This window comes from Copadichromis virginalis, linkage group LG22 (assembly GCF_057382275.1).
Source record: "Copadichromis virginalis isolate Kocher_CV1m ecotype Utaka linkage group LG22, C_Virginalis_male_GT1.1, whole genome shotgun sequence".
NCBI classification, from domain to species: Eukaryota; Metazoa; Chordata; class Actinopteri; order Cichliformes; family Cichlidae; genus Copadichromis; species Copadichromis virginalis.
This window is the reverse complement of record NC_140638.1, coordinates 35,829,535-35,855,319: the sequence shown is the minus strand read 5'-3', so window position 1 is coordinate 35,855,319 and position 25,785 is coordinate 35,829,535. Positions and strand designations below refer to the sequence as shown.

Here is a 25,785-nt window from a genome sequence, read left to right as displayed (position 1 = left end):
AAGCTTTAAATATTCACATGGCAGTCCTATCTTTTTAAATATAACCGCTCTTCTTCTCTTCTTATCTTCAGTCTCTGAATGAAGTTATCTCACAATCTTTTCTTTTGCTGGAAAATATTCCAGCTGTGCCTTTAGCTGGCAGACACACTATTGTGACACACAACACTTAGTATGGAAGTCTAGGAGGCACAGTCTACATTTCTGTGATACATTTATGTATCACAGAAATGTAGCATTCCTCTACTTAAAACTACTGAATAAAACCCAGCTTCTCTTCTATTTATCCCTGTCAGGGTCACCAGGGTAGGTGGGGGGGGGGGGGGGGGGGGCTGGAGCCTATCCAAGCTGTCTTAGGGCAATAGGCAGGGTACACTCTGGACAGGTTGCCAGTCTGTCACAACCATGGCCACCTATGGCCAATTTAGTGTTACTAATTAACATATCCCCACCGCATGTCTTTGGACTGCGGGAGGAAGCCGGAGTACCTGGAAAAACCCCACAGAGACATGCGGAGAACATGAAAACTCCACACAGAAAGACCCCAGCCAGGTGGTGGAATTAAACTCAGGCCCATCTTGCTGTGAGGAAACAGCGCAAACCACCGTGTTGCCAGATCAGCATTTAAATGGTTTACTTTCACAAGTTCAGAGCTTCACACTTGACTTAAACAGAAAGGAAGCTGTAGACTTCAGGGTCTCCAAGGCCAAAACCAAAATTCCCCATCCTGGCTAAAAAATAAAAACAATTCTTATCTAAAAACACAAAAGTACAATGTCTAAACTCCCTGTCCAGCCACAAAACAGGAGAAAACTACTTTAAAGAAAATGGCAGAACTTTACTTTTAAAACAGAATATCCTAACAAAGTTCACCAAAACAGAAACATCTAAGTACAGAATTACTCAGACACCGGGTACACAGGATTAAGTTTCATATCTGCACCAAACATGCTGTTTTGGTTCCCTGCAGCCTCAGTACAGCTCTATAAATGTTGCATCAGTTTTTTTGATTTAGCCTCTTTCAGCTCTTTGTATGAGATAAGCTGTGAATGCCTTTACTTTGTTAAGGTTCCCTCTGTTTAGGCTCACATTGGTTTGGTGTTTAAAGGCAATGATGTCAAGTTAAAACTGAAATGTTATGGTGTACAAAAAATAAACTCCAAACACGCAACCATGACATGCGGTCATGGTATTTGTTTGCCTGTTGGTCATAATTTATTACAGTATAGAATTCCCTGTTATTCAACATTTACACAGTTTTTCCTACTAAATTTGCATTTGTGTGTTTTTTTTTAAAGAGACATTTGTAGAAATGTACTTGTTTCTATTGTCTGGGTTAAGATGGGCAGATGTGTTACGGCATGTTTACACTGAGGGACTCTGCTGGAGGTGAACCAGTTCAGTTTTTTCTGCTCTGATCCAGTACCAGTTTCTGCTGACACCTGATCAGTATCAGGTTTAAATAAGCTGTTATCCTTGCTGTGGGGCAGTGATTTGGAATCATTCTTTCACCTGTAAGACAACGTCAGGCTTGAAGTAAGCAGCTTTGCTAGCTTAGAAGAATATAATTTTACTCAGTTTATGTCAGGTCTGAGGTAATGAGAGGACCCAAACGCAGGACTTTACAGCGGCAAACAGTGAACAAGGATGTGCAAATCCCAGCACTCTGTGCCGTTTTCTGCCAGATCCCGCACAGGGCTCGTGTCCATGGCATGAATCGTGGAACAGCAACTTCCAATCTGTACAGTGGCTCCGCTGCTGTGACAGACTCCTAGTGAAGAAACACTAACACTGAACTTCCTGCCCTGACACAGGAAGTGTATGCTCTGCTGGGCCTTTTTGGTTATTGTGTCTATGTTGGTTGAAAACATCAGATCCTGGGTGACTGTAGAAGGTTTCCACAGCAGACACAGTGCTGTTGAGTAAGGTGAGGTATCCTTTTAAATTACTTTCAGCTGGATCTGGAGCTATTCTAAAAAAAAAAAAAAAACAATTAAAATCCTTAACAAATTAAAATAATAAAGTAGCCATCACCTCCCTGGTAGGGATGGGTATCGTTTAGGTTTTATCCGATACCGGTGCCAAACCGGTACTTTTGAAACGGTGCCGGTGCTTAAACGGTGCTTAAAGAATGGAGAACACAAACTTTGTCCAAAAACCTCTCATGTTCAGCTGGTTTTTGTAAAAAGATAACAATGTTAGCCTTTTCTGCAGCTATGGGGCATATATGGTATCACTCTTGGCTGGAAGCAGTGCTTAAACAATGGAAAAAACACAAACTTTGTCCTAAACCTCACATGTTTAACTGTTTCCCACTTTTTCTTTGGTCATTTTAGCCTTTTTGGCCAGGGTGAAGGGAGTATCTGCCATCAAACAAGAAGACAGCCGCATGTAGCTATGATGGTGTTTGCTAGTTCACCTTACATGCATTAATGTAATAACGTGGTTAGCCTACTCAACGTAAATTACACAGAACAACATTAAGCTACTCACGCAGAGAAGAACGGCTGCTGCTGCATCATCATCCTCATCATTTCTGCTACACTGGCAGGGCTAGGGGCCAGGACTCTCCTCTTCGGGATTTTGGGGGATGTTGCTAACTCGATAACAGGCACCACACCCGCAGTAGATGTGCACAGTGTGAGGTCTCGCAGCAAGCTATCAAATACGGCGCATTTCTCGGCTTTAACAAAACGCTATACGTCTCCAGGTGTTTCATCGGATTCGAGGTGTTACCTCCTTTGACAGTATCACAGTATCAGCTTAAAGCACTTGTTGCTGCTGAGTTTGCATCTTTTGCTGTGAAGTACAGCCAGACTTTTGACCGCTTCGCCTTGGGCATTTTTAATCTGTAGCTCTGCTCTAAAAGAACGTACGTACCTGGCCCCGCCTACTATCCTCGGAAACTTAAAATGATTGGCTAGAAGTGTATCACAGCTCAGGAAATAAAGCACCGAAATAAAGCACCGAAATGTGCGCTGCTTTTCGGTGTGGTTACTACCGTTTATGTCAGAACCGATACCGGTACCCATCCCTACTCCCTGGCTGGCAACAAATGATATAGAAGCAGACTAGTCAGTCTTAAAGCTACAATAAGCTCAAAATCTATAGTGATCTAGTTTACATTAGCAAATGTTTTTAATGTGATTCAGAGTACAGATGAAAAGCAGACACAGGTAAAGGTAAAATGTGTTTTACCATGAAATTAACTCTTTATCTCCTTTTAACTGCAGTAACGCACAGTCGAACCGTTTTTCATTCTAACCTATACGGTCTTCAATAGACAATATAGGGAAATATTAACATTACTGTAAAAGACAATGTCAGAAAATACCACTGAAACTGCTATTTTTATCTTAAGTGATTCTATGATGAAATTTAGAGGTCTAAGGCTCGACTTCACACAAAGACAGAAAGGCAAACAATCACAGAGAGAAGACTGACTTAGAAGGTGTGAGGAACACAGGGGAGCCATGATAACAGAAGCAAGAGATGAAATGTAAGGAAACTAAAATCTAGATAACAAAACTAAGAAGACTTGAGAAAAAAATATGACGCACAGAGAAAACCCCAAACCAACAAAGAATCCTAAAAGAAAGATATTTAAAAAATATATATCATAGATTCATTTCAATAAGAAGACTTGAGACTAACATGTTTTATTGAGATAGAGAAATGAACACATTAAACGTCAATAACCATGTTAGCAGAACAGAATCACAGCAGTGATAGGATTTAGGACAGGACCTCCTGGGGTCTTGATGGTGGTGGTGACGATGAGGCTTGGATGGAGCTCTAAGGGAAAGTCTGATGGGGAGAAAGACGAAACATTTGTAAACCAATCTGAGTGGACGCTGACTGGCTGAAATAAGGTGGGCAAGAAGGTGACTAGACTAGAGTAATGATGTCAGTATTGTGTTGGACATGGTGGGAAAGTGGTAATGGTGTAACGAACAGACGAGCAGCTGAGCACCCAAGAAAGCAGCAGTGATTACAGATTTTCCTTACTGAACTTGTCCATAAGCTACATTTACTGTATATACCGTACTTTCCACACTCTAAGGCACATTAAAATCCTTTAATTTTCTCAAAAATCAACAGCGCGCCTTATGTATGAATTCTGGTTGTGCTTACTGACCTCAAACCGATTTTATGTTCTACACGGCGCTCAAAAATCTGTCAAAAAATATTTTAGTGCGACTTTGGTAAGCTACGAAGCCGCACCACTTGATGGATTGTCGGAGCATTACAGATACCGTAGTCAGGAGCCTCTCGGAGTAATCTGGGTCCAAAACTCCGTCAGCTTCAGGTCCCAAAGTCAAAAGAAACACTGTGGCATCACTGAGAATGAAAAACTGTCTAAATTCTTTCATCTTTAATAAAATGATCAGCGTTGCTGCTTTACCAGCATCAGTCCACGTAACTATTTAAGATGCATAATGTGCAGTATAGTAAGACTTAAGACTGGGCGACATATTGAGTTTTTAACCCTTTAAAACCGGTCAGAGCAGCACGCTCCGTTTTGCGTAACTATTTTTAAATCTCTGTAGAACTGGAACCACGTAAGGTAGCGCATTAATTTTTTTGCATATGAAACCGGAGGAGTTGTACTTACATCTTATGCCATCAGCTTGTCCTAGGTCACGGTTTCCTTCCACATATAGCTTTGCAAAAATTGCATAAAAAGCACTTACAGCAACAAAAACACAATATTCCAGAAACACGCTTTTAATTAGGTTGGAATAGACGTCAGCGCGAACTATCGTATGTCCGCCATTACCGGGCCAAAACTGGAAGTGATGTCATTCTTGCGGAAAATGTAGTTTTTACCTTCAAGGCCTTATAAGCCTATACTGGTGTTTTTAAAAGTCATATTTGGCTTTATGCTTTTCTGAATAGTTTCTGGGATGCTTAGAACCCAAAAGGCACTGCTGGAAATAGTTTATTTTGAAGCACATGCTGGTTTTTTTTTGCAAGTTTGCATTATGATATTTATTTTCGTTTTTCCTGCAGGATATAAAAATTGGTGTATCTCAAAAATAAAACTACGATGACACTCAAAATAAATTTCCTGCGGTTTAAAACTTTTTTGTGCAACTTTTTGCACGATTTACTATTTTTTTATAGTTTAGTGCACTTTTGGATTTATGTTGTTCTTTGGACTTAATGCATACATAATATTAAAATTTGGGCTATAATGGTTGTATTGATGTATAGCAACCTGTAATGCTCCCAAAAATGGCACTACAGCATGTAAAAATATAATGTAAGCTCTGGCGGACTTGGTTCTATGGTAAGGCAAGGCAAGTTTATTTGTACAGCACAATTCAACAACAAGGTGATTCAAAGTGCTTTACAGAGACATTAGAAACAAGAACAAATAAAAAGCATGATTTAAAATTGAATAAAACAAGCAAATAAACTAACTAACTAATTAACAAACAAACAAACAACAGTATATAAAATCAAAACAGATAAAATCAGAACAGTAGATAAAATCAGTAGTTAAATGTAAGTTTTGAAATTTAAGCTTAAAGTGTGGATTTGGTGCTTTATTCAAATGCAGCTGAGAACAGGTGAGTCTGGTAGGTCTTAAAGGATTAAATATATCAATATATTTTTATATGAGATATAAGATCTGACAATATAGTTTATATCAATATAGTCTATGTTATGTTATAATAAATACTTGTGAAGCTGCAAGTTTGCCTCTCTTTCGTCCACTTTTGTCTCTACGCAGCGTTACTCTGCCTCTCCTTCACTGAACACAACTCCCCCATCGCTTCACTTGCAGGCAGCACAAAACGGACATGGCAGCTATCAAAGAGGAGCTGCTCGGTAAAAAGAAAACATTTGGAGATTATTATTTTAGTGCTATCAGCGTTAATCTTGTTAAAATGACGCATAACTGCATTAACACAGCAAATCTCCCTTAACAAGTTACCACGGATCGCCCCATGCGGGCTGCACGGCATCAACGCATTAACGAGCTGACCGCACTCACTGCGCTAACCCGTTGACGGCCTAAAATCCTTTCATTTTCTCAAAAATCAACACCTTATGTATGAATTCTGGTCGTGTTTACTGACCGCGAACCGATTTTATGTGGCAATCTGTCAAAAAATATTTTAGTACGACTTTGGTAAACTATGAAGCCGCACCGCTTGATAATGCTCCTTGATTGGAGCATTACGGCTACCTAGGGCTGCTCGATTATGGCAAAAATGATAATCACGATTATTTTCACTGAAATTGAGATCACGATTATTTGACGATATTTATTTAACCCTTTAAGACCTACTATAGAACCAAGTCCACCAGAGCTTATATTATTTTTTTACATGCTGTAGTGCCATTTGTGGGAGCATTTCAAGTTGCTATGCATCAATACAACTGTTATAGCCCATATTTTAATAATATGTATGCATTAAGTCCATAGTAATTACATAAAGTGCAATAAACTACAAAAAAAATTGAAAATTGCTTTTGTTTTGTTTACATATATTTCTACTTGGAGAAATTTAAGAGGTTTATCCCTCAAAACTTTAAATATAATAAAGTTGCAAAAAATAGTTTCCCACCACAGGAAATTTATTTTGAGTGTCTTCATAGTTTTATTTTGGAGATACAGCAATTTTTATATACTGCAGGAAAAACAAAAAACAATCCTATGATGCAAATTTGCAAAGAAAACAGCAGGTGCATCATTTCACTGTGGGAAGTGTTACGAACAGCTGATAGGAACGGCAAAGCGTGTTTCTGGAATATTATGTTTTTGTTGCTGCAAGTGCTTTTTATGCAATTTTTGCAAAGCTATATGTGGAAGGAAACCGTGACCGAGGACAAGCTGATGGCATCAGATGTAAGTACAACTCCTCCGGTTTCATATGCAAAACAAATTATTGCGCTAGCTTACGCGGTTCAGGTTCTACAGGGATTTAACAATAGTTACACAACACGGAGCGTGCTGCTCTGACCGGCTTTAAAGGGTTAACAATGACTTTAAAAAAATAATATAAAATAGTGTGCAACACCACTGAAGTTTTTTTTTTTTAAACTCTCTTTTCAACCAACGGCAGTCACTCTCCAAATAACTTCTGCTTAGCTTTCCGAGCTTCCCTCGGGTCCTCTTAATCAGCGGTCTCCAACCTTTTTTGCGCCACGGACGGTTTATGCCCGACAATATTTTCACGGACCGGCCTTTAAGGTGTCGCGGATAAACGAGGGAGGGGCTAATAATCGGCTCAGTCATTTTTAATGATCGTTGAAAGCCCAGATCGTAATCGTGATTAAAATTCGATTAATTGAGCAGCCCTACGGCTACCGTAGTCGGGAGCCTCGCGGAGTGATACGTACTGTGCTTCAACGTAATATTACCGTATTGTGTGTGTATAAGGGCCACAAATGGCACCTGTTCAGAGACATGGTTACAAGGAGGATTTCAAACTCCAGGCTGTCAGTCACGCAGTAGAAGTTGGGAACAGAGCAGCTGCTTGTTATTATGCTCAGCATCTGTTAGTTTACATTTTGACTGCACAATTGTGAGGTTTTTGTTATGCACAAAAACAACATTGTTTTATTTTATTTATGGAAATGTATCATTTAATGAATGCTGATAATTTATTTCTGAGTATTTTTTTCTTGTACATCTGCGCTGTATGTTAATAAAAGTGCCTGTGTGACATCTGGGACACAGCTTTGACTAAGAACTCTCTTTTTGTTCTTACCTTACGGCTTTAAAAAAAAAAATCGAGATATATATCGTATATCGCCATCCAACTAAAGAATCCTAGTCCTAGTAAGACTGTTTCTATGCAAAATATTTACCTTTAACTGTAAAAATCATTCTTAATAAAGATATCACAAATATCGCTCTCACTGTTAGGTTGTAAGTTATGACGTAATTAAACATGCATGGCAAGGGAAAGCAGTAATTACAAACCATGTAATGTAGAGAGTCGGGATGTGGATAGGTCAGAAAAAAAGTAGACAAGATTATATGGAAGCCTTTGATGCTGTGTGTGGCTATGGGAATCTTAGGGTGCCTTCCGGGAAAGAGCCTCTCACACAACATCAATAATGAATGAAAGATATCTTGTTCAGTGGAAGACTGAACTTAACTGGCATACTGATTTGCTACTATGAACCTTATGTAAAAATTGCATCAGTGTGTTTGTTATGCTTCATTAGCTAGATAAGGAGCTGTCACTGATGACTGTGAATGCAGATGGGATGTTGAAACAGGAATCAAGAAAAAAGACGACTTTCTGCATCATTCCATTGTTTTGACTGGTTTCTTAGCTGTTGAGGTGTTCACCTCATTTGTATAATACATAATAATGGTGGTGTCCATATGGGGAAGTGTACTATTGTACCAGCCATTTATACTATTCGACACGCCGCTGATCAGCTTATTAGTCTCAGTAATAATAATAATAATAATAATAATAATAATAATAATAATAATAATGATGATGCATTTTATTTATAGGCGCCTTTCAGACCCTCAAGGTCACCTTACAGTAACACGTAAACAATACCATAAAAAAACATAAGAAAAATGTATATATAGCAAACATGGTAGATAAAATTTAGACATAAACAGTCATAAAAGTATAAAAGCAAATATAAAAACTGAGCAAGGTAAAAATGGTCTAAGACAGATCAGGTGTATGCAATTCTAAACAGATGAGTTTTGAGTAGTGATTTAAAAGTGGTGAGACAGTGTGTGGTCTGTAGAGCAAGAGGAAGTGCATCCAAAGTCTCGGGGCAGAACAACTAAAGGCTCTGAGTCCCGCTGTAGTCAGGCGAGCAGGTGCAGTAATGGTGTTTGTAGGTATCGTTCGTAGTGCTGCATTAACATCATCTAGCAGACCTTCTGAGGGTACTTCATGTAGTCTTGGTAATACTGTCATAATCTCTTCATTTCTATAATGGAATTGTGTCGTTTGATATCTATCTATCTATCTATAGATATATATGTATGTATATATATATATATGATTTCTCAGGCATTATAAATAATTCAGACATTATACCAAACTGTGAATAGGATGCTATGATATTTTACTTTTTTCTAAAATTTTTTATCTACATTCTAATAATTATTTGTAGAAATAAGAAGAAACTGGCACCCAGAAAATGTGGAATCACAGTGAAATTCAGCAACCCAAAGTTATCAGGTATAAAATTACACTACTCTCAAGTTTGAGGCTATGGGCCTTAGTTGATTGCATTGTATTGTCCATTTTGATTTTATTAATTGGTTTTATTTATTTCATTTTAATTTATTTAAATGTTGAGTATTGTGTTAAAATCTTCTGGATTTTTAGTGTAATATTACTTGTAACTATATAATTTTAATGTTCAGCACTTAGGTCAACCCTGTGCTATATAACTAAACTTTACATTGACTTCTCTGAGAAGTCAGAAATAATCAAGTATAATGTTTAACTACTAAAACTATTTTTTCTTTTCAGGAATGCAAGTAACAAACTGTAACTTGGTATCTTAATCAAAAATATTCATGTGGTTAATAATAATCATTTTGCATTAAAAATGTGATTTTGATTAAAGAGCTTATGCATGCTGGTGGATTAAAATGATTCTGATAACCATTACAATACATTACATTACATTCAGTGGTGGTTTAAAAAATTTGTGGCACACGACACAATTCCATTATAGCAATGAAGAGATTATGAGGAGGTGGAGGAGTTTCTATGAGAAATGGAGGATCCAATGATAATTCAGTGTGGCGGTAAAGTTTAACATGGAAGTGCTAACTCTTCTTGCCTTATAACTTTTTTAACACTGAGGAGAGCTGGGACTTCTCTGCAGCAGGAGATATTTGAAGGGCATGTTGCTGTGCTTTAAATACTGTTCTAATTTGCAATGCTAATAACTTGATTCTTATTTGAATAATCCTCTTTGTTACCTAATGCTCTATCATGTGCGTTGTAGGCTTGCTGCTTTGATAATCCACCTGTATTCTTTGTCACTCCCTGCTACCTAAGCCAAAAGCTCTTAAATAATAACAGTGGTTGTTTGCTTTTAACCTCTGGATTAGTGGGGTTTCTCATTTTAGGGCATGTTTTTTTTGTGACTGAAGCCATACAGTCTATAATGTGCAGTATTTAGCCTAAACATTGTGAAGAATAGTGATTATTAGCTGGTAATCGAACTGCTCTTCCCTTTTCATGCATGATCTCTGGAAACTGGTGGGGGAATCAGGCTACGACATTGTCTGAAGTTGTTCTTTCTTACATGCAACACACAGCAGCAGACAGTGTGCTTTATATATATACTCACCAGGCACTTCATTTTGTAGACACATTCAAAGGATTTTTAATGCAAATATATAATTAATAAAGTCCAGTTAGCTAAGAACAGGAAACTAAAGCCACAGTTTGCAATGTTCAACAAAATTGGACAATAGACGACTGAAAACGTTGCCTGGTCTGATGAATCTTGATTTCTTCTGTGATATTTGGATGGTAGGATTAGAGTTTGGCATAAACAACCTGAATGAATGGATCCATCCTGCCTTGTGTCAAGTTTTCTGGCTGGTGGTGATGGTTTAATTGTGTGGGAGTTATTTTGCTGGCATACTATGGGTATCATGGTTTTGGGTCTTTTTTTAAATGGAACTTTTAAGAACATTTTATACAAAAGAGAAACAAACAAAAAACGCAATGAAACAAAAACAATGGGTGGAGAGATGTTATACAAAGTCACAGGATTACAAATATAGTGATAAGTGGACATCAAGCATACAGCAGCATGAAGCAATTCCAGAATTGGTCCAGGAAAGTCCAGGGATGGTTTCCAGATGGCCTGAAAACTGGTGAGAGACTTGCCTTTACAGCAATGAATCTGCTCAAGTCTAGTGAGAAGTAGTATTTCATTGAGCAACCTTTTGAAACAGGGAGGTGATGATAGGATTTCCATTCTAGTAAGATTATCTAGTAAGATTATTCTCTTTATCATGCCTTCCCTGAGGAGTTTCCTTTGGTGAGATGGAAGTGGCCAAGTCCTCTCAGAGCAGCAAGTGATGGCCAGGTTCCAGTCTAGTTGGATGTCCCTAACAAACTGTTTAGAAAACTTCAAAAATGGCCCTCCAGAAATTGTCTAGGACCACACCAAAACAGTTGTGAGAGTGACTCTTCTGTGACACCACATTTATCACATAAGAGGGAGACAGTACCAACAGTTTTGTCGAGTTTTGTCTTGGTGATTCTGACTGAAACAGCACAATCCCCCTCTTTTTCAATCGAGGAAGACTGTATTCATCAGCGCTGGCCGATGGCTGTTGGTCATAGAAGAGTAAAAAAGGGAAATGCAGATGGTTCCAAATCATCAGAGTTTCTAAGAATGAAGTTATCACCAAAGGCGGCATAGGAAGGCAGTTGTCCAAAAACACCAGCGCTGGAGGGGAATAATCCATAACTAATGAGGATTCAGGCTTTAGCTTTGGAGATACGAGGTTTATTCCTCCACACAAAGGAAAGAATGAGAGAAGCACATTTTTTAAGAAAAGACACTGGTAGATAAATGCACACGTTCTCAGAGAGATCTAAAACATTTTTACACAACCATTTTTATAAGGTTGATATGGCCAATCATAGAAAGCAGGAGGAGAGACCACTTTTTACCACTTGGCTTTTAATTTATCTAACCAGTCTTCTCTTGTGCTTTTACTTTTCTTGTCTTGTTATCCCCGATTTGTTCCCACTATGTCTCCTAGCTGTTTTTTCTCCCCTCATTATCTGGTGAGTATTTATTGTCCGAGTTGTAGAGGATCAGAAGAGTCACACGTAGCAAATTTGTTTTGAAGTTTCTGTCCTGCATTTGGGTTCACATTGTGCCACACAGTGACATACGACAAATGAATGTAACTAGATTGGATCCAGCAAGCATGGATTTGGATGTGTGGCAGCAGTTGGCTCACTGTTTTAGAAAGGACTCTCAAATAAATGTCCTGGCTCACCCCAGGGTATGAACCGCACTACTGGGGAATGGAGATGCTGTTCATCTTCTTCATGAGAGGTGGAGCTCTGCTGCTTTACACTGGCGCAGTTGTTTGCCTAGTTTTCTTTCCTTCTTTTTTTTTTTTTTTACCTGTCCTGTTTGGATCTTTAGCCATCAGAATTGTTGTCTGAATCATGGCCTTGCCATATTGGCCCATTTGATTGACCTTTCTTATAATTATGTATTTATTTGATTTGATTTTCGGTTGTTACAGACGGGACAGACATGACTGGCGGATAGGACAGGGAGAAAGAATAAAAGAAGGAGAGGGAGAGAAAGAAAAATAGAGGAGGAGAGAAGAGACGGTGAGAAAGGGGGGAAGAAAAAAAAAGAAAAACAAACAAAAACATCTTGATCACCTGTATGCAGATAAAAAAAACAGAAGAGAAAACAAACAAGAAAGAGCAAAATAATAAATACAACACCATCACAATAAACTAGCTAACAGTAGATAACAGTAGATACTAAATATTAAACGATATTGTGCAGCACGCAAGATCGACAGCGCACAATGTGCTTTGAGGTAACAGCCAAAAAAGGTGTAGTTTTAGTCTGTGAACACCTGTGTGCACACCTGTGTGCACACCTGTGTGGATCGGCACGCTTGTATTCCAAAGGTTTCTCCATGTAACGATCTGCTAGGGAGTGTGGGGAGCCATAGCTCTGTCCCCCAGGGCATGAAGCAGGTATGGAGGAGATCCAGGCCCCAGACATCCAGAATACGAGGACCCAAGGAGGACCACCAGGGGGGCAACCGTACCACCCTCCTGGGAAGAGCTGGAGAGCCCAAACAAGAGGTCACCCAGCACTCTGCTCCGTGGCTGAGGGCAGACGCCTGAGGGCACCTCAGCTCCCGGAAGGGGCTCAGCTGGGCCACAGGCACCAGGCCCCGCCAATCGGCCACCAGGAGTGAGCCAGTACATACATGAGCGCCCAGCCCCAGACACCAAGAACCACCAACACACCAACGTCTGAGGGCATCAGCCACCGGCAGGGAGTGTGGTGAGATGGGCCTCCATACCTCGGAGAGCCTGAGATGCACCCAGAGAGGTGGAGTCTAAGACCCAAGCTGACATATAGACACAGACGAACAGGTGCACGCAGACACAAACGTGCATTCCCACCCCCATATACTAGAGGTGGGAATCCCCATACATCCCACGATACGATATTATCACAATACTTAATGCACGATACGGCATTATTGCAAGTTTTTAAAAATATTTTGCGATATTCAGATTCTGTACATAAAGGTAAACTTTATCAATATTCATTTTATCTAATATCAAAGTCTCACACTCAGTCTTTCTCTCATTTCAGTCAGTTTTATTGTTGACAAACTGAACGGTTTGTATTACAGTCTAGTCCAACTTAACTGAATGCAACCATCTGGTACAATTACAGCTATTCTGAACTATGCAATTTATGAAAACTATGCAGCCCCTTCAGCAACTGAAGAATTTGAAAGTAAATTAAAACAAAATATAATTTTACATTAAATAAAAAAGTTTTAAACTTAATTAAAATAAAACATGTCTTAAATTAAAATAAGTAAACTGTCATGTTTATTGCTGTTAAACACATTTGGACAGTGAAGGAATGTCAGGATTCTTGCTCAGAAAAAGGATCAACATGCTCTGAAGTCAGAGTTCCAGTCCACAAAAACTTTTTTGTAACAAAATATCGATTTCTGCTGTCCCTGTATCGATACATTATTAGCAAACAAAATATCACGATACTACACAGTATCGATTTTTTCCCCCACCCCTACCATATACACAACCAAATACTCGGCACTCACCCGACGTGGAGACAGACACAAATAGACAATCACACTCCCCAAACATACTCTATATCCCAGGTCCAGGTACCCCTGCCCCCAGAGGAGCAAGCCGTACCCAGACCTGGGCAAAACATAAGGTTTATTAACAAAACTGAAAACCGTTAGTGAAACAACTCACTAGGAAAATGAACATAACATTTTCAGACCACTTTTTGTGGTAAATACTTAAGTTGTATTGCTGCAACAACAGAGCCCAGCGCACAAGCCGCTGGTTATGATTAAACATGCGAGCAAGGTTCAAGGTTCAAGGTTCTTTATTTGTCACATGCATAGTTATACAAGTATAACACACAGTGAAATGTAGCCTGACACGCTCCTCGACATGTGCTGAACGGTTTGTATTACAGTCTATATATATATATCTATATGCAGTCTATATATATATATATATATATATATATATATATATATATATATATATATATATATATATATATATATGCAGTCTATATATATATATATATATATATATATATATATATATTAGGGGTACAACGATATTCGTATCGATATTGAACCGTTCGATACAGTGCTTTCGGTTCGGTACGCATATGTATCGAACAATACAACATTTGTAATTTATTCTATCAACTTTCCTTCTGACGATGCTGTCTGTGTTGAGCGCTCAGTGAATCTGCGTTCGACTACTCCGCCTAGGCTCAACAGTGCAGCCTGGGTGGAGTAGTCGAACGCAGATTCACTGAGCGCTCAACACAGACAGCATAGTCAGAAGGAAGAGCGCAGGGCAAGCTAGCGAGACAGAAGTTAAGCTCTCCTTGCAAGATGGACCTCCCCCACCCTCATTCAGATCTTGCGTTTGGAATTATTTTGGTTTTCATGTGACGTATGACCCTGAAGGTAAGCGAGTCATGGACTAAAGTAAAACAGTATGTTGGATGTGCCATGCAATGCTCAATTACATGGGTGGGAACTAGTGTGTTAGCGCAGTTAGCTCGTTAACGTGTTGGCCGTCTAGCCCCATGCACGGGGCGATCGGCGGTATTTGCCGTGTTGTGGCTTTAAGGTCATTTCAACGAGATTAACGCTGACAGCACTAGTGGGAACACAACGAATATGACTGCACATTTACGCCGACATCATCCTAGTGCAAAGACAAAAACAACAAGCATGCTACTAACTTTAGCCGAGTCATTTAGACAGCTGTTAGCACATGATTCTCCTTATGGGGACCTGATATGTTTAATATGCTGCTGAGAATATAGCCCAGAAGAAGCGGATAGTATAGCTTTTATTTTGGAAAGAGACATTTCTCTGTAATAAACTCTCTTTTCCAAAGATGAGTGATTCCTCAATCAGATACAGGGCTCGCAATATCGCTAGCCCGACGTCCCGGGGCTAGCGATTTTTTCAGTCGGGCTACCAAAATCTATCTCTGCCCTGCCCGTCGGGCTATTGTAGGAAAAATATATGTCAATGCTTTTGCATTCTTTCAGAAATGTAGCTGGGTAATTATGTCATTGGCATCGGTGAGCCACTGTCAATATGTGACATATTGAAATCGCGTTTGAATTTGCGCTTGTTTTTTTGCTTTCACTTTGCAATCGTGCGAACTGTGTATAGAGAGCGACAGCACTGATCTGTGAGTGATGATAATTTGTGCACCAATTCCTCTGACATCGTCTTATTAATCGTTAGCTTACTACGCAAACATGACAAGTGAAATCTCCCGCAGCTTAAACATGTGAGAGGTTGATCGTGCAGAGAATCGCTGAGCTTATGTGAGTGTGTGTGTAAAAGCAGCAGGATATATATTTGACTACGATGACCTGGATGACTGAGAACCTTCACAGACAGATATATATTTTAGTTCTGCTGAGCCAAATAAGACAGGTCAGGGTGAAGAAGTGACAGCCAAAGAAAAGCTTACCACAAAACGGAGAAGTTATGACAAATCAGACTATAAGGCAAAAAGAAAGTGCAGCTTTATGGTTTCATGGACAAAAGAATTTCTGTGGCTGCAATATGACGAGCTAAATAACCAGGGCTGCACATAAGTGGTCCGCAGGTGCGCATTCGCTGTCAAAATAAAAAACACGCACAAGGGTTAGGGTTAAATTTAAAAACTGTACTTTTGAGTTAAAATATATATTTATAATTTTAATAAATGACAAATTCACGCCCTATGACAGCTGGGATAGGCTCCAGCGCCCCCTGCGACCCTGAAAAGGATAAGCGGAAGCCAATGGATGGATGGATGGATGGACAAATTAAAAGGGCATGAAAATTCTTTTTGTATCGAAAAAATATCGAACCGTGACACCGAAGTATCGAACCGAACCGAACCGTGAATTTTGTGTATCGTTGCACCCCTAATATATATATATATATATATATATATGCATATATGCAGTCTCTCTCTCTCTCTCTCTCTCTCTCTCTCTCTCTCTATATATATATATATATATATATATATATATATATATATATATATATATTGGGTGAATGTGCAGCAGTAGCCGCAAGCAGGTGAATTCTGTACATTAATATGAATAGACATCTGACTATTTTACAGGATAGACAATATAAACATATTTAAAATTAAAGGAATTTGAAATGTACATTGTGCCTTGGTTTAGTGTCTGGAAGAGTCCTGACTCAGTCAATTATAGATGATGTGAGAGGGCGGGTGTGTGTGTTTAGGGCACGGATGGCTTGGGGATAGAAGCTCCTCTTGAGTCTCTCTGTCCTTGCCCGGAAGATGCGGAACCTTCTACCAGATTGCAGAAGTTGGAACAGTTTGTTGCCTGGATGGGACGGGCCCTTCAGTATCTGCGCTGCTCTAGTCCGGCATCTCCTGGTGTAGGTGTCCTGAAGCGGGGGGAGAGCAATCCTGCAGCAGCGTTCTGCTGTACGGATCACTCTCTGGAGAGCTTTTTGGTCCTTCACACAGCTGTTCCCAAACCACGATGTCATGTTCTGTGTGAGGATGCTCTCCACAGCGCCTGTATAGAAAATCCTGAGGATCTTTGGAGAGACCCTGAACTTCCTCAGTTGTCGTAGGTGATACAGGCGCTGCCTAGCCTGCAGGGCACTATTGTGTTAAACGCTGAACTGTAATCAACAAACAGCATTCGCACATAGTTACCCTGTTTCTTGTCCACGTGGCTGAGAGTGGTGTGTAGGACGTGGGTGATGGCATCCTCTGTGGATCTGTTGGATCTGTAGGCGAACTGCAGCGGATCTGTGGTGTCTGGGATGGAGGAGGAGATGATGTTCTTCAGCAGCCTCTCAAACACCTTCATTACTACAGAGGTCAGTGCAACTGGCCGGTAATCGTTCAGGGATGAGGGTTTTCTGTTCTTGGGCACAGGGATGATGGTGGATCTTTTGAAGCATGTGGGGACCACAGACTTCGCCAGGGACTCGTTGAAGAAGGAAGTGAACACACCTGCTAGCTGGTCAGCACAGCAGCGCAGCAGACGGCCGGTGATGCCGTCTGGCCCCGCCGCTTTCCTTGTGTTCACTCTCCTCAATGCCGCTCGGACGTCATGCTCCGCGATGGTGGTCACCGGTCTCTCGCTGATGACGTCACTGTCCTCTGTAGTCAGGCGGTAGATAGCATTAGCCGCCTGGCTAACCTCAAAACGGGCGTAGAACTGATTCAGCTCGTTGGTGAATGCAGAGTCGGCGTTGATCGGCGCAGTGTCCCTGGCTTTGTAGTCCGTAATGGTGCGTAGTCCGTGCCACATACTCCGTGTGTCGCCCTGGTGGAATCGGGACTCCACACGTTCCCGGTACCGGCGTTTGGCATCTCTCACCGCGCGCCGCACGCCGTATGAGGCCGCTTTGTAGGCGCTCATATCGCCAGTGGCGAGACCCGCGTTGTAGGAGGCGGTCCTGGCGTTTACTGCAGTGTGGATCGATCTGTCCATCCACGGTTTCTGGTTTGGGAATGTGGTGACTCTCGCAGTGGGGATAATCTCCTCCGCTAGCATATTGACAAAGCATACTGCTACTTCCGTAAACTCGTTGATGTCGACTGCGCATGCTCTGAACATGTCCCAGTCGACGTCGTTGAGTGCGTCCTGTAGCGTAGCTTCTGATTGGCCAGTCCACCGTTTTACTTCCTTCGTGGTCACGTCTTCCCTCCGTATGTTTTGTTTATACTGGGGAATGAGGAAGATGGCGTTGTGGTCAGACTTCCCAAAAGCCGGGTGTGAGACCGCTTTGTAGCCCTGCTTGTATGGCGTGTAGCAGTGATCCAAAATTCGATCCCCTCTCGTTGGACACGAGACATGCTGGTAAAAGTTTGGCATGACTTGTCTGAGGTTCGCTTTGTTAAAGTCTCCTGCTACAATGAGGGCTGCGCCCGGGTCCTTGTTTTGAAGCGAGCTCAGCACATCATGTAATTCGGACAAAGCCATACCTGTGTCCGCTTGGGGTGGGATGTAGACCGCCATGGCGATGACCGAGGTGAACTCACGGGGCAGATAGAAAGGGCGGCACTTAATGCTCAGGAATTCCAGATGTGGCGAGCAACCGCTGGAGAGAGTAGAAATGCTCCTGGCATCACACCACTTTCTGTTTACCATGAAACGCACTCCTCCACCTTTGGTTTTGTTCGACTCTGCCGTTCTGTCCGCGCGGAGCACAAAGAATGAATCCGACGGAGTTACAGCCTGGTCCGGCACGGTGGGGGTCAGCTATGTCTCCGTGAAGCACAGAATGTTGCAGTCCCTCATGTCACGTTGGAAGGTGACCCTTGCTCTTAGGTCATCGAGCTTGTTCTCCATGGATTGTACATTGGCCACTAGGATACTTGGCAGTGGTGCGCGATGCGCCTGCTGTCTCAGTCTGTTCCTAATACCAGCGCGTTTCCCCCGGCGCTTCTTTGTTCTGTCCCTCGGATGAGCGGCCCGTCCTTTGTTGTTCTTCGCGCCGCGTAGAATCTCTGGCGGCCAGGAAGGGTCGGGTTTAAAAGTGTCCAAGATTAGATGTGCAACCTTGGCACCGATGTTTACAAGTGATCCGCTGTCGTAAACTATAAGACTAGAGGATTTTGGGATGTAAACCAGAGCAAAAAATAAGTAAAAAACAAGAAAAGTAGATAGTCGGAGCGGAGCGGTCAGGAAGGCGTCTGGACGTGGCCGCGCCGTCTTGTTTACCAAGGAACACAAGTGGGTTGTGGTCAGTGTACACAACAAGAGGTAACATGCTGGACCCCAGGTATACGTGAAAGTGCTGAAGAGCCAACAACAAAGCCAGGGTCTCCTTTTCAATGGTGGAGTAGTTTAACTGATTTTTATTAAACTTGCGGGAAAAGTAACAAACAGGGTGGTCCAAACCCCGCAAGTCTTCTTGCAACAGCATTGCCCCAGCCCTGACAGCACTGGCATCAACCTCAAGTTTGAATGGTCGCGTCAAATCAGGTGCTGCTAACACGGGAGTGTGGGAGAGAAGGGCTTTCGCACTCTCAAAGCATCTTGACACTCACTTCACCATAGAAACTCAACCTTTGGGCTGAGTAGGTCAGTCAGTGGCTTGACCACAGAAGAGAAAGTTTTACAAAAGTTTCTGTAGTAGCCCACCATCCCTAGAAACCTATGCAACTCACGCCTGGTGGTAGGTGTGGGGAACTCTTTAATCACTGCCACTTTGGCATCAATGGGTCGGACCTGTCCACGTCCCACCTCCCTGCCCAAGTACGTCACTGTAGCTTTGGCAAACTCACACTTAGCGAAGTTGAGAGTTAGAGTAGCTTGAGCCAAACAGTGAAATACCTGACGTAGAGTTTCCAAATGATCTTGCCATGTTTCAGTATAAATTGCTAGGTCATCTAGGTAGGCACTGCAGTTGGACAGGCCACGTAGGACTTTATTTACCAGCCTCTGGAAGGTGGCAGGAGAGTTACACATGCCGAATGCCATGACTGTGTACTGTAGAAAATCATAGAATAGAATAGAATAGAATAGAATAGAATAGAATTCAACTTTATTGTCATTGCACATGTACAGGTACAGGGCAACGAAATGCAGTTTGCATCCATCCAGAAGTGCTTTAGTGATATAGATATATTACAATATATATTAGCAATAATATAGATATGTGAGTATATTACAGAAATGGGTCTATTATGGTATGTTATTGTCACGGTTCTGGGTCCGTTGGACCCAGTATTTTGAGTTTATTATGTTTTGGTTTATTTCTGCTTCATGGATTGTTTTCTTCTCGTAGTGATGATGATGATTATTATTAGTTTCTTGTTTCTGTTTATCCGTGCTTAAGGATTTGTTCTCAGTTATATCTCACGTTTAGTTTAGTTCAGATTCCATGTGTCATTCTGTCTGTCTCTCAGTGTAAAGTCTGCATGCTTGTTTAGTAATTCATGTTTCCTGTTTTATTGTGAAAGTCTTTGTCTTATGTTAGTGTGTGCAGCTTAGCTCCCCCGTCTCGTTAGCCCTGATCTCTCCCAGCTGTGTCTCCCTCCTGTTGCCGATTCCCCCGTTACTACCCTGTGTATATAAGCCCTGTGTTTTCCCATGCTCAGTGTCGCGTCGTACCCTCAGAATTATGCCTGTGTGTCCTTGGTCTCAGTGTTCCATCCTCACTCCATGTTTGTTTTTCTGCCAGCAATAAAGCTGAGGTTTTTTGAGTTTCAATTCTGTGTTCGAGTCCTGCATTTGGATCCTCATCTCTGCCTGCCCGCACACAGAGCCCTGACAGTTATAATGTACACGGTATGAAGTATGTTGTGAATATTCTATAACTATAAGTATGTACAGGCTGTAGTGAGTACAAGCTATGTACAGGCTATGAACAGGATATAAATATGAAAAACTATACAGAATATGAAATAAATAACTTTACAGAATCTGAGATATACAGCTATACAGAAATGGGAACTATGCAAGTTGTAAACAGTTGTAGGATTAAAGATTATCGAATGTACAGAATGATTATTTACACAGAGCTATACAGTAGTACAGTTAAGATAAGTGAGGGTGTAGATAGTTTCTACAGAGGCTATATAAAGTGCTAGTGGTTGTGAGTGGTGGTTCAGTCCATGTTATTATTGTGTGTTTGAGGGTACAGTTGTCCATTGTGGGTGTGTGTATGTTCAGTCCATGAGTTTAACGTGGGTCAGATGTCAGGAGGCAGAGTTCAGGAGTCTGACAGCTGTGGGGAAGAAGCTGTTCCGGTACCTGGTGGTCTTAGTCCGGAGGCTCCTGTGGCGCCTCCCAGAGGGCAGGAGGGTGAAGAGTCCATGTGATGGGTGACTGGGGTCTTTGATGATTTTCCCAGCCCTTTTCAGACACCGCTTCCTGTAGATGTCTTTTATGGCAGGAAGTGGTGCTCCGGCGATGCGCTGGACAGTTTTCACGACCCTCTGCAACGCCTTCCGGTCCGAGGCAGAGCAGTTCCCGTACCAGACTGTTATACAGTTGGTCAGGATGCTCTCGATGGTGCAACGATAGAAGTCACCAGGATGTCTGAGGACAGGTGGTTCTTCCTCAGAGTCCTCAAGAAGAAGAGGCGCTGGTGAGCCTTCTTGACCAGCTTGGAGCAGTTGGTCGTCCAGGTGAGATCCTCGGAGATGTGGACTTCCAGGAACTTGAAGCTGCTCACACGCTCCACAGCCGTCCCCTTAATGTGGATGGGTGGATGTGGGTCAGTAGTCCACGATGAGCTCCTTGGTCTTCTTGGTGTTAAGCAGCAGGTTGTTTCTGTCGCACCACTCAGCCAGACGATCCACCTCCTCCCTGTAGGCGGCCTCATCGTTGTCACTGATGAGGTCAATCACCGTGGTGTCATCTGCAAACTTAATGATGGTGTTGGAACCATCAGCAGGTCTGCAGTCGTGGGTGAAGAGGGAGTAGAGGAAAGGGCTCATCACACATCGTGATTGTAGATGAGCAGTGGTTATCCAGCCGGACATGTTGGGGGCGGTTGGTCAGGAAGTCCAGTAACCATTTGCAGATGAGGGAACTGATGCCCAGGTCTGTCAGTTTCCTGATGAGTTGTGAGGGGTGGATTGTATTGAACGCTGAACTGAAGTCTATAAACAGCATTCTGGCGTAGGTGTTGTTGTTGTCCAGGTGTGAGAGGACAGAGTGCGATGGAGACTGCATCCTCTGTGTTACAGAGGATGCAGTCATCAGGTGTTACAAAGGCAGAGATGTTAGTGGCACGTTCAGTTAAAGGGACCTGCCAGTAACCTTTAAGAAGATCTAATTTAGTGACATACTGAGCAGTCCCAATACTGTCCACACAATCCTCAATTCTTGGGAGAGGATGTGAGTCAGCCACAGTCACCTTCACCTTCTGGAAGTCTGTAATAAAATGGGGCGAGCCATCTGGCTTAGACTCCATTATACAAGGTGAGCTCCAGGGGCTTTGACTGGGCTTCGCTAAGCCATGTTGCAGCAAATAGTCAGCCTCCTGTCTCATGAGCAAGCGTTTATGGGGGCTGGCTCGATAAGGATGCTGCTTAATAGGTTTAGCTCCCTGGACATCAATATCATGCTCTAGCACTGTAGTGCGAGTTGGAACATCCCCGAATAAACAGGTGTATTTATTAATCAAGAGAGTTATGTCTTCTTGCTGCTCTGAAGACAGATGCTCAAGCAAACTTTCAGCATTTCTGAGTTAGACAGATGGGATCTAGAACAGGTGGGATAACTTCATCAACCATCAACCTCGTCCACCCCTCTTTTCTCTAGGTGACTTGAGGCTGCAACAGGTGCACAGATGCCATCAGGCTCTGGTGTCGACTGAGGATGGTATATTTTCAACATGTTTATGTGGCAGACGCATGTTTTGCGTCTGCGGTTGGGAGTGCAAATTACATAATCAGTCTCCCCTCTCTTTTCACAGACTTTAAAGGGGCCGCTATACCTAGCAGACAAGGCTGAGCCCGGAACAGGCAAGAGCACAAGAACCTGGTCACCCACCTGAAAGGTTCTTTTAACAGAAGCCTTATCGTAATGGCGTTTCATCTTTCCCTGTGAAACAGCAAGGTGCTGTTTAGCCAGAGCGTTGGCTTGGTTCAAACGCTCACGGAAGTGCTTTACATACCTGCTTACATTTACTTTGGACGCCCCGTGTGGGGCCAAAAATTCCTCTTTCAGAGCTTTGAGGGGTCTGCGTGGCCTATGGCCAAATACCAGCTCAGAAGGACTAAAACCAAGTGACTCCTGCACAGCGTCACGGGCAGCAAATAACATAAATGGAACTCCTCATCCCAGCTCTTTTCAGACTTTAGGCAGTATTTGCGTAGCATTGCCTTTAAGGTCTGATGCCACCGCTCTAATGCGATGGCAGGATGATTGCGATTCAGGATGATAAGCAGAGGACACGATATGTTTGACACCTAGAGTGCTAGCCACTTGTTTGAATAACTTAGATTGAAAGTTTGAGCCCTGGTCAGTCTGTATGACCTTTGGCAGACCAAACACGGAAAAGAATGTTGTTAACGCTTTAAGAACTGATTTTGCTGTAACCTTATGTAATGGGACAGCCTCGGGGAAACGGGTAGCTGCACACATGATTGTGAGAAGGTATTGCTTTCCTGATTTTGTTCTAGGTAGTGGACCCACACAGTCTACTATGACATGGTCAAATGGCTGATCCACTACAGGAATGGGACACAACGGAGCTGGGGGTATGACCTGATTAGGTTTACCTGCAATCTGACATACATGGCAACTGCGGTTGCAACGCTTCATACCAGGCCAAATAAAATGCTTTAATAGTAGCTGGTATGTTTTTGTGATGCCCAAGTGTCCTGACCACTGGCTTTCATGGGCAAGAGCCAGGATTTTCTGCCGGTACACAGAGGACACGACAATCTGCTTGACTTTACTCCATTCTGCACCTTCTGCACCAGGTGGAGACCACTGACGCATTAGAACATCATGTTCTACAAAATAGGCTTGTTGCTTTTTATTGACTTGCTCAGCACTTACCGTACGTTTGAAACAGCTCTGCAGTGTTTCATCAGCTAATTGAGCTGCTGACAGCTGGTCTCTAGTCAAGGGCAGCGAAGAGACCTTTGGAAATGGATCAGGCTCCTCAGGTTTCACTGAGTCTGGGAGTGACAGAACATTGTTTCTTTTAGTTGGTACATCATTCTCCTCGGAAAATGAGGACATCAACACCGAATTAGAGAGGGCAACATCAGTATCTTTACGAGCTTGTGCTCGAGTAATCGCCCAGGGTGGATACAGCCCAGGGTGGATACAGCCCAGGGTGGATACAGTCTGGGTGCACGGAAAATTCAGAAGTCTTCTTATTTAGGGGGTTGTCTAAAACCTCCAGACAAGGGAGCACTAACCCTCCTTGTTGTCATTGCCCAACAACATGGCCACACCCTCTATTGGCAAGGCCGGGCAAACAGCAACAGGGGAAAATCCTGTAACAAGTTTTGATTTGATAAAAACTCTGTGAACTGGTCTGGGAGCGTAACCCATCTCTATCCCCCGTAAAACAGAATTAAAACCACATTCACTTTCAGCAGAAAATGGTAAAACACTCGAGAGGATGACTGTCTGAGAACCTCCAGTGTCCCTTAAAATACGCACAGGTTTTAAATCAGAGGGATTGTCGGTTAGCGATACTGAGCCATCACAAATGAATGGTTCGAAACAGGGGTCCGGCACCTTACCACCACAACTATGGACCTCATTACAGGCCTCAGCTTTCACAAAACCCACCCCTTTGGGTTGCTGAGCATTTGATGTTTGCGTTTTAAGGCTAAACAGTCAGCAATCACATGTCCAATTTTATGACAGTAAAAACATTCACGGTTTTCCCTGGACCCCGACACTTTAGCCGTGTGGGGCTGTTGCACAGCGCTAACCCGTGGCTTCTCACTGCCAGTAAACGAGGCTTTATGAGTGAGCACGAACTCATCAGCAAGAACAGCAGCAGATGCGAGAGAAGTCACTTTCTGTTCATTTAGATATTGCACAACACGCTCAGGAATGCATTTCTTAAAATCCTCCATCAAAACTAACTCGCGCAGAGCATCATAGTCACTCACTTTTGAAGCAACACACCACTTATCAAAGAGAATCCCCTTTTCTCTAGCAAACCACATAAGTTTGGGTCGGCAATTTCTTTTACTGGCGAAACCTCTGCCTATAGGCTTCGGGGACTAACTCATATGCCTGCAAAACAGCTGTTTTAACACACGAGTAATCTAAACTGTCCTTTAAAGAAAGTGCAGCCACCACCTCTTGGGCTTTGCAGGACAGTTTGCACTGCAACAAAAGAGGCCAAATATCAATAGGCCACTGCAATGCGCCAGCGATACGCTCAAATGCTGCAAAGTATGTATCAACCTCAATTTCTCTAATGGTGGGCACTAAAGAAATGCACTTGCTGATATCAAAAGTTGAAGCGGACGAGGAGGTGGAGCTGGAATTTTCAGCAGAGACAGATGAGGCTTGAGGCTCCAGCTCAAGCTTTCGCAGCCTAACGGCTTTGTCTGCCTCTATCTCCAGCCTTCTTATTTCAAGCTCTAGCTGAGCCCGCCTGTTCTGGGCCTTCTCCTCAGCCTCCAATTGGAGGCGCGCCAGCCGCACCTTCAGCCGAGCTCCTTCTCTGCCTTCTGAACTCCCAGAGGAGAGTGGATCATAGCGAGGAAGCGTGCGCGGCATTTTTCCCCGCTCATCCCCCTCGCCATCCCCACTAGAACCATTCTTATGGCCCTCCTCAACTACGGCAGCTTGGCTTGGCACACCAGAGACCACAGGCAAAACAGGCGCTTGAATCACACCAGCTCCCACCAACTTGTCCACCACTAAAGCTTTCAAATCACACTTACGGAGGGTTTTTGAGACTTGCAGCTGAAAGTGATCCACAATTTGCAGCAAATCATTTTATTGACAGCTATTTAAAAGCTCAATAGATGGGGCATCTATAAAGTGCTGTAAACAAAACGCAGCCGACAT

The 25,785-nt window shown here is 42.5% G+C and overlaps 1 pseudogene; it reads right to left on the bottom strand.

Annotated features, from left to right (window-relative positions):
* Positions 1 to 24,951: 24,951 nt before the first annotated feature.
* Positions 24,952 to 25,785, bottom strand: LOC146683797 (uncharacterized; annotated as a pseudogene).